Genomic DNA, 10,924 nt, shown 5'->3' with positions numbered 1-10,924 from the left:
TTGCCATCATAGTCGTCTTTGTGAAGAATGGCCACCATCTCCACCATCTCTTTAAAACTCATATTAGAGGCCTTAAATCTAGGCCTCATAGATTTCGCTGACGTTCCAGCCTCCGGGCTGTCTCCACTACCTGAGGTCGTCAACATTTCAGGTGTCTCCGCCATTCTTTAACTCCACTACGCGCCGTAACAAAAAATGGGCGGAGAACATGAGTTAAAATCGAACGTCAGGGGCGGGCGACGCAGGCGGAGTTTCACACATGCGTAGTGTATAAAGAGGGGCCTTGCGCACGTGTCGTACGTACGTTCTGTGCGTCGAATTAGGGGGCGGAGAACATGAGTTAATTTCGAACGTCAGGGGCGGGCGACGCAGGCGGAGTTTCACACATGCGTAGTGTATAAAGAGGGCCCTTGCGCACGTGTCGTACGTACGTTCTGTGCGTCGAATTAGGGGGCGGAGAACATGAGTTAATTTCGAACGTCAGGGGCGGGCGACGCAGGCGGAGTTTCACACATGCGTAGTGTATAAAGAGGGCCCTTGCGCACGTGTCGTACGTACGTTCTGTGCGTCGAATTAGGGGGCGGAGAACATGAGTTAATTTCGAACGTCAGGGGCGGGCGACGCAGGCGGAGTTTCACACATGCGTAGTGTATGAAGAGGGCCCTTGCGCACGTGTCGTACGAACGTTCTGTGCGTAGGTGATAGTGGACCAGGATGTTACAAAACTAAGGTAATTTTAAATATATTTTTTTTGGGTTTTATGGTCATGACTTTGTAGCAAGCGGCCTATATGGCTTGATAGATTGATGAGGCCTACATAGGGAGAAGATGATGAGGGGTTAGCCGAAACCTATAATAAAAGTGTTTTTTGTCTTGTGACTTCATCTTTTCCAGATATAATGAATCCCCTATTTAAGGATCCAGAGTTCCTTACATCTTTTATTTCCAAATATCGAGAGATGAGGAATTTGTGGGAGGTGAAACACCCTCAGTATTATGCTAAGCATGTGAGGAAGTCAACGCTGGAGAGACTTCTGGCCTTTGTCCAGGCGACCATCCCGGAAGCAACAATGAAGACATTGCTCAAGAAAATTGGGGGCTTGAGGAACATGTATAAGAGGGAGCATAAGAAGATCCAGGAATCAAGGAGATCAGGAGCATCAGCAGATGATGTTTATGTACCCAGGCTGTGGTACTATAATCAACTACGTTTTCTGGATGACCAGAATGAAGCCAGGCCATCACTTTCAACCCTTCCCTCCACCCTTCCCTCCACCCCAGCAGAGGCTGATGAGGAGCAAGCTGGGTCTTCCATCCTGGATGAACCAGATATGACCATCTGGAGTCAGGTAAATTATTTTAACAAATATTTACTGTACTAATATTAATGATGTTAACTGGATGTTATAATTGTCTAAAATAATTTGGCACTCAAAATTGGGTATACATATCAATTGACAGTAGTGGCTAAATATGTTTGGCACCTGCTTGAAATAATTAGGGTGTCTGATTAGACTCTTTTATTAAAGAGAAGTATTCACATTGAATTTGCTATTCATGAGAAGCAAACTGTGTGTCATTGATGAACCCAAAAAAATATACTCAAACTATTGTCCTTTTTTTATACACAGGATGAGTCCATCCAGGAGGAATGTGGGGAAAGTGGCAGGCAGGAGGAGACCAGGCCCATGGACAGCCTGGAGGAGGCCGGATTCACCATCATCCTGGAGGAGGCTGGGCCCAGTGTCAGGCAGGAGGTGGCTGCTCCCAGTGAGGTGGCTGCTCCCAGTGAGGTGGCTGGGCCAAGTGAGGTGGCTGGGCCAAGTGAGGTGGCTGGGCCCAGTAGGAGCCTGACCGAATCCCAAGTGCCTCCCCTCCACCTTCCCAAAAAAAGGGCCAGGAAGGGGATGGTCACACAGGACGCATCCCTGCGCCTCATGCAAGAGGCCACCCGTTTTTTAAGGAGCCCCCCCGAAGCGGAAGAATCCTATGGCTGCTACTTAGCCAGCAGGCTTCTTCAGATGAATAGGGAGCAGCGCCTCATTTGTGAGCGCCTATTTGGGGAAACAATCCATAAGGGGCTGCAGGGCACGCTAACACAAAACACCCAACTACATGAGGCAGCCCCCCCTCCTCCTCCTCCTCCTCCTCCTCCTCCTCCTGCCACAACTGAAACACCAGAGCCACAGCCTCAAAAGAAGGCTACAGGGAAGGCTGCAGGGCAGCGTGGAGGAAAGGCTGCAGGGAAGAGAAGAAAATGATGACCTGGGTTCAGTCTGGTCTGACAGAAGACGCAGGCTGTTGTAGGACCACAGTCTGGGGACATCTAGATCATCTGCTGGTGCTGTTGATCTCTGGGATTCTTGGACCAGATTGTGCTCCCTCTTATATGGACTCCGCAAGATCCCAATTTTCTGGTACACCGACTTTTTCCAGCGTTGACTTCCTCTTTATTTTATTTTGACCATGAATAAATGGATCATTTTTTGAGTTTAGCAAAAGACTTTTTATGTTTTTTCTTTGAAATCATTGATTTTACACACAATGTTAAATTAACAAGGGACAACAATCTCATTGAGTTAGAAAAAAAACACACCAAAAATACATTACTAATGTTAATAATGTTCAAGTGGTAAGTCTTGAAAATCCAAAAATTTACGTAACCAAAAACGGTGCTTTGGGTTAACTTTATCTAAAAACTAAAAAATAATCACTATAAAAAAAAAAAAACAGAATAATGGGTTCTTTGTGGTAACTTTACAAACCTAAAAAAAAAAAAGGGGGAAAAGTATTATTAGTATGGAAACATTGTTTTTAAAATGCATACTATATCATTCATGAGATCAAAGAGAAAAAGAATCCAGAAATCAGTTTGGGAGAACTCTGATTATGAACAGCAAAACACCTTCGTTCTTTATAGAGCCTTCGTAAAGAAGAAATAAAATGCGCTGCATTCAACGATCACAGATTTTGCAGCGTGATGAATGTGCTACCTACAATACGAACACTAGTTTTACTAGACCGAGTGCTTCCGTTTAGTTTTTGCTTATGAGCATGCGTCGTTTTTTTGTCCGTCGGACTAGCATACAGACGAGCGGACTTCGGGGTCCGTCGTACTTACGACGTAAAGATTTGAAGCATGCTTCAAATCTAAAGTCCGTCGGATTTGAGGCTAAAAAAGTCCGTTGAAAGTCCGGAGAAGCCCACACACGATCGGATTACCAGCCAGCTTTAGTCCGTCAGCGTCCGTTGGACTTTTGTAGACGAAAAGTCCGACCGTGTGTACGCGGCATTAGTCTGTCTAATACCTTTTTAACATGGACTCAATGTGCTTCAAGGGAAGTGGAGAAAATTAGTATGTCGTTCTATGTAGACAATGGTAAACACATCAAGGAAGTCCCGGAACACATTATTCACAAAATGCTGGAAAGTAGCTGGTGCATTACAAAGTCTAAAGGGCATCACCATGTATTCAAAGTGCCCAAAAGGAGACCTAAAGGCCATCTTCCACTCATCCCCCTGTCTGATTCCGATCAGGTTATATGCTCCTCTTAAATCAAATTTGGAAAAAACACGAGCTTCTCGCACTCTCTGAAAGGGATGAGTGGCAAGGGTTCAATGGGGCAGTGGAAGGGGAAGGGGAAGAAGAAGGCCGGATAAAACCCTTGTCAAGGTTTTCATCAATGCATTTTTGAAGCTCCACAAGTTCAGAGAGAGGGAATATTCTGCCAAAGGGAATTTCAGTGCCAGGCAAAAGTTCAATGGGTCAGTCGTACGGTCTGTGAGGGGGAAGAGTGTCAGCATTCTTCTTCTTGAAAACATCTAGGTACTCATGATAAACGGAGGGCACAAGTTTAACAGTCTCAGAATCTGCGTTAATGCAGAGGAATAGCTCCCCAGGACTGGGTGTAGGAGGGAGGCAGTGTTCTTTGCAGTATTTAGAAGAAAAAGACACTTCTCCAGAGGACCAATTGATGAGGGCATTATGTGCACTCAGCCAGGGTTGCCCAAGGATGACGGGGGAAAGCAGAGATGTGATGACATCAAGATGAAGGAGTTCCCAATGCCCAGAAGTGGTGGAACAGGAAATAGGTGCAGTCTCTAGGGTGACGGTCCAGATTTAATGTCTGAGCCATCCGCTAGGTCAGTGATGGCGAACCTTGGCACCCCAGATGTTTTGGAACTACATGTCCTATGATGCTCAGCTACACTGCAGAGTGCATGAGTATCATGGGAAATGTAGTTCCAAAACATCTGGGGTGCCAAGGTTCGCCATCACTGCGCTAGGTGGACCGAGAAGCTGTTTTCCTTGGCACACAGGGGCAGTTTATGCATGGTTGCGAAGGAAGAGTCCACAAAACAGCTACAGGCCCCCGAGTCCACGATGGCAGAAACTGTGAGAGTCTTTCCTGCATACTGGGCAGAGATTGGCAGCAAGGTGTGGTTCTGCCCAGGGTTTAGAGAAGCAACTGTATGAGGTGGAGGAGAGGATCTCCTAAGATGTCTTCGAGGGCAACATCGAAGAAAATGTCCTTCATCACCACAGTAAAGGCAGAGTTTAAGATGGTGGCGACGAGATTGTTCCTGTTTAGAAGGAAAGCTCGGAAAGCTAGCGTGTGCAACCTTCTTGATGTTAACAGCATCCTTAGACATAGCCACAGAGGAAGGGGAGTCTTCAGACTGAACAGGTAGCAGATGGAGGTTCCTGGCTCTCTCAGACTGTCTTTCGCGCAGTTGGCGATCGATCAGGATACAGAGATGAATCAAGTCATCCAAGGATGCAGGTTCATTCACCCTGGCCAGTTCGTCCTTGATAGCTTCTGATAACCTGAGATAAAATTGAAAACATAATGCAGAGCTATATCATTTGGTATCAGTACTCCATAATCGAAAGTCCGAGACATAGTCCTCTACAGGCCTGGGGACCTGTTGCAGGTGACTCAGAGTGGTTTCAGCAGTCTGTTGCCGGAAAGGATCAGCATACGGTTGAGCCATGGCGGTAAAGAAGGAATCTGCTGAAGCCAAAACAGGATCACGTTGCTCCCGAAGCTGATGAACCCAGGCCTGGGGTTCTCCCAGCAGCAAAGAGATGAGGAAGCCCACCTTAACTTCTTTGGTAGAAAAGGTGTGGGGTAGAAGGGAAAAATAAAGCTCACAGGCATTCTCCATTACTGGCTGACTGGTACTGTCACATACCTGAAGGAAGACTGAAATGACGAGGTTGGCCTCTCTTGTATCTCCAGTTCGGGTCCCGCTGAGAGTGAAACAGAAGGAACCAAGGAACAGGAGGCACACGAGTGCCTGTAGATGGAGACCTGGAAACCTGTAGCAGGAAGTCGCAGCTGGTCACAGGACTGTGCTTGCAGAGAAGGAAGTTCGCAGCTGGTTGCAGGACTGTGGTTGCAGAGCAGGAAGTCGCAGGACTGTGGTTGCAGAGCAGGAAGTCGCAGCTGGTCGCAGGACTGTAGTCGCAGACAATCGGGTAGTTGTGCTAGGATGAGCTGAGCACCAGGGCAAGGTCACAGGAATAGCCGAGTTCGTAAACAGGAGGGCAGCAGGGTACTGGAACATCAGGCAGAGACAGGTCAGATGGGAAGCCGGGTTCATTAACAGGCGGGTAGCAGGGTACCAGTACATCAGGCAGAGACGAGTCAGATGAGGATCCGGGATCAGGAACCAGAGATCAGGTAAAGCAGATTTCAGAGTCGGGTCAATAAGAGCCAAGGCCAGCAACAGGGAATCAGGCAGAACAACACAAGTTTCAGGGTAACAGGAACACAGCTGAAGACCATTCAAAAATAATAAGCTGCGCTATGTTTCAATATTACATGAGTTTTGCAGGTCATGCCTCTATATATATTCGAAATGACATTCAAAAATATTAAGCTGTGCTATATACCAAACTTGCATGAGTTTTGCAGGTCATGCCTATACATATATATAAAAAATTTGTTCAATGTCACCCGTGATCAGTGCTCAAAAAACAACAAACAAATATAAGTAAATTATCAAACCAAGAAACTTCTACTAAAAGTCCATCACAGAAAAAAATTAATTTTAAAAAAGCAACAAGTCCGCTGATGTAGATATATTAGAGATAATTCATAGATGGTGACATGCAGTTCAAACCACTAGACGTGTTGAGTGTGAAGATATGCTGAACACAAAAGTGCCTCCACCACAGATATTGCTGCAGCTTACCAGCTCCCTAGGTCCCCTGCCACAGAGACCCAACGTGCTTTAGGCTTTTACCCAGCCTCGGGTGTTAGCTGTCAGCGCCAGAAAAGCTTCCCCCGCTTTTAATATGAGATGTCATCTCGTGTGGTATAAAATAGTTCACAGACCGGGAAAAGATATGAAGCATCCATAGTGTAATCCGTTTTAAAACAATTAATTAATGTAAAAGATTGCACTTACAGTTAAAAAGATGTATGTTCAGCAGTGGATAACAAGAAACACGAGCCGGCCAGCTCTCGTATGCTGCCCGTAGCTTCCGGGTTCAGCGCAGTGTGTGGTGACGTCAGCACGCCGCTCCTCCCTACGCCGTTTCGTCACAGATGACGTCTTCCAGGGGTACGGGCGGCGTGCTGACTCACCACCTTATGTACATTACAAAGCAAGCGGAACGCCCAATTCTGAACTCGTGGTATCCCTCGATCCGCCATATTAAAAGAGGGCATATGCCCTAAAACCTTAAAAAAAGCTAATACTCGATAGTTTGATTGTGGTTAAAATATCCAAACCACAATATTAGCCTATTGATCAGTGAAAAATATCCTTCCCATTGAAAAATGTAAAGAATATTTAACTGAAAATATTTGAACTATAATTGCACTAGTGGCATTTATACAACTTCCTGCATATTGACCAGAATGTTATTGTCATCACCTCAAATAGACACTGGTCAGACAGTTTTGGGAATCCACTCACGATTTATAGAGCGGCTTAAACCCACTGTGCCATTAGTAAATAGAAATGTTTTACCAAAAAATTAATTAAAAATAATTAAATACTAATAATAAAAATTGGCAAAACGGAAAAAAATACTCAAAAATGTCTCATAACCATACATTCCACACATTATAGGGACTTCAATGGTTAAGCCATATCTGTAATATTATTAAAAAATACAAACTCATGCATCCATTGTAACATGGTGCATGTCAACACTCATTAATGTCACTGGTATCTGACCTGTGTACAAAGGATTTGTCTACATCCACTGGTGTCACAGGTAGGCACCAGTGGGCGAATATCCTCTTAATAAAAAAAGAAGAAAAGGAACAGAAAATCAAAAAGAGGAAGAAATACAACAGGGATTTTGGTGACTATCAAGCCAGCATGGTCTTTGAGTGGCAAAAAAAACTGGCTGCTGAACAAGCAACCCACACCGACCCTAGAATGGCAGCCATCACACAGGACGAAGAAACCCCAAGAACAATTCCTTTAGAAATCCAACATTTACCCACCACCTATCAATCTCAAAGAACACCAAAAAAACTCCATTATAAAAATAGTAGAAAAAGTAGGACAACTTATCAATCACCACAGAGAGCACCGATGTCGGGGAGAGGAAACCATCATAGGAGACCCTCAGGGAGGAACCAGAGGCCACCCCCAAGAAATATAGGAAATTATGATAGGAATTATGGGTATCCATACAATTATGGACCACAACATAACAACGAAAGAGATTCGTCCTACCCGAGAGGGGGTTACAATCGAGAATTGTATTACAATCAAGGCCCTGTCACACAGTACGATCAAGGTGCTTACCGGGGAAATCGATCCTATTCAATAAGAGATGAGGATCAAGATTACGAATATGAGGTTGATACATATAACCGTTTCTTCCCCCTAAAAGATAGGGAAGGCCCAGGGTGGTACAGTCCCCAAGCCTCTAACAACTATCGTGGGGACCAAGATAGGAAGAGGGTGAGACCCCCCGGAGACCATCCCAATAGACCCACTGAACCAAATTATGTACAACAAAATTGGGGTTTTCCCAAGGCAAATCAAGGAGTAAAAAGACCAGTGGAAAACAAAGAGGAACCAGAGGGGGGAGGAGAGCACAGTCAAAAAAAAATTAAAGAAATAAAGGGAGATGGCATCTTTAATTTGAGCTCTCAAACCCTTACTGATTCTGAAACTGCTTTACTAAGTAAGGGTTTGAAGTTTGCACCACCTAAGAAACTCAATAAATTTCAAATATACATGGACATTCACAGATTTGTTCGCAGGATCAACATCAAGCGACATTTTGCAACCATCCCTGTCACACAACACAAAAACACCCAACAGAAATATCAACATTAGGGTCTTGCAAATGCATCAAATTTTAACCCTCCTGGAGTTCTGGCTCCCACATTAAAAGTCTTCAGGGATGTCCTCCTGAGGGATTTGGAACGTATAAAAAATTTCAACCCCAAGATGGACAGAAAATTGGAGGAAGGATTAGATTCAATCTGTAACAACAAAAATCTTGTTATCCTCCCTGCGGATAAAGGCAGGGGAATCGTGGTAATGGATCGTGATAAATATCTAGAAGAAATGTATAAGATAGTAGGAGATAAGGACACCTATGTCCCTTTGCCAGGCAACCCTGTTGCTAAATACAAAAAAGCGTTGTTACCTTTAATTGAGAAGGGCTTTCAAGAGGGCATTCTCAATGAAAAAGAGAAAATCTTTTTGGTTCCGAAAGCACCAAGGGTACCAATTTTATATTGTTTACCCAAGATTCACAAGAGCCTTACTTGCCCCCCGGGTCGTCCCATCGTGAGTAGGATAGATTCCATCACGTCCCGGGTGGGCAAGTACATAGACCATTTTCTCCAGCCACTTGTACAGCAATTACCTTCATACTTGAAGGATACCAGACATGTATTAAATTTACTATCTGATATTAGACCTGAAAACAATACTTTGCTGGTGACAGCGGATGTCACTTCCTTATATACTATTATACCCCATAATCTAGGGATAGCCGCGGTCAAATATTATGTAACCACTTGCCGACCGCCTAACGCATATATACGGCGGCAGAATGGCACGGGCAGGCAGAATCACGTACCCGTACGTGATCTGCCTCCCGCGGGTGGGGGGTCCGATCGGACCCCCCCCCCCCCCCGGTGCCATAGGCGGTCGGCTCTCGTTCGCGGGCGATGAGAGGTGAGGGGGAGGCCATCCATTGTTGGCCACCCCCTCCCGATCGCTCCCGGCGAATGAAAACGCTTCCTTTCCCTCTGTAATGTAAACAGAGGGAAAGGAAGTGATGTCATCCCTCCTCGAGCCGGTCTTTTCGTCCCGGCGCAGAGGAGAGAAGACATCCAAGTAAGTGCACCAACACTACACTTACAGTAGAACACGCAGGCACACTTTTCACCCCCCAGTCACCCCCCGATCACCCCCCTGTACCCCCTGTCACTCTGACACCAATAGCAGTTTTTTTGTTTTTTTTTTGCATTGGTGTCAGTTTGTGTCAGTTACAAGTATTAGGGCAGTTAGGTTAGCCCCCTTTAGGTCTAAGGTACCCCCCTTTAGGTCCAGGGTACCCCCCTAACCCCCCCTAATAAAAGTTAACCCCTTGATTACCCCCCGTCGCCAGTGTCGCTAAGCGATCGTTTTTCTGATCGCTGTATTAGTGACACAGGTGACGCTAGTTAGGGAGGTAAGTATATAGGTTCGCTGTCAGTGTTTTATAGCGACAGGGACCCCCATATACTACCTGCTAAAGGTTTTAACCCCTTGATTGCCCCCTAGTTAACCCTTTCACCAGCGATCACCGTATAAGTGTTACGGGTGACGCTGGTTAGCTAGTTTGTTTTTTGTAGTTTATTATAGTTTATTACAGTTTATTACAGTTTATTATAGTTTTAGGGCACCCGCCGTTTATTACCTTATAAAGGTTTAACCCCCTAATTGCCCGGCGGTGATATAAGTTAAGTTTTTAGGATCTGATAAGGTCTGCGTCGCCCCAGGCAGCGTCAGGTTAGCGCCAGTACCGCTAAAACCCACGCACGCAGCATACACCTCCCTTAGTGCTATAGTATCTGAACGGATCGATATCTGATCCGATCAGATCTATACTCCCCAGCAGTTTAGGGTTCCCTGAAACACAGTGTTAGCGGGATCAGCCCAGATACCTGCTAGCACCTGCGTTTTGCCCCTCGGCCCAGCCCAGCCCAGCCCACCCAAGTGCAGTATCGATCGATAACTGACACTTACAAAACCCTAAGCACACATAACTGCAGCGTTCGCAGAGTCAGGCCTGATCCCTGCGATTGCTAACAGTTTTTTGGTAGCGTTTTGAATCAGTCGCTAACAGTCAGGAGCTTTTTTGCCTGTGAGTCTCACTAGTGTACCCCTAAATTTAGAGGCCAAAATGGCAAATCGAAGGTACACTAGTGAAGAGGCCTACACGTTTCTGAGTATGACAGATAGTGAAGAGGAAGTCACTCATCTGTCAAGTTCAGGCTCAGAATACGAACCTGTAGAGGACAGCGGCTCCATGACAGATAGCTCTGACGACGGAGTTGTGGTCCCTGCTAGGGTCAGGCGTACCAGACCCCGAACTTCTTCTGTCCTTGAAGTGCAAGAACCGCAGGGCTCTCGTATGGAGCAGAGAAGTACTAGTGCCGCTACTCCTTCTGGTGAACTGGCAAGCACCAGCGGCCTAGTACACCCTGGTCGTATATCCAGCACTGCAGTATCACGTGGTGACGTGGCGAGTCCCATAAGTGCAGTTCAAGCTGGCGAGGTGGCAAGCACAAGTAGTGTCCCGCTGCCACCAAGAAGAAGACGAACACAGGCCCGTCGTGCCCATAGTGCCCTTCCTGCTGCATTCGCCAATCCGAATTGGGAACCCACCACTTCTGCAGCACCCGTACTTCCCCCTTTCACTGGCCAACCCGGAATTCAGGTGGAA

The sequence above is a fragment of the Aquarana catesbeiana genome, linkage group LG05 (genome assembly GCF_042186555.1).
Source record: "Aquarana catesbeiana isolate 2022-GZ linkage group LG05, ASM4218655v1, whole genome shotgun sequence".
Lineage (NCBI taxonomy): Eukaryota > Metazoa > Chordata > Amphibia > Anura > Ranidae > Aquarana > Aquarana catesbeiana.
Note: the sequence above shows the minus strand (reverse complement) of the source record.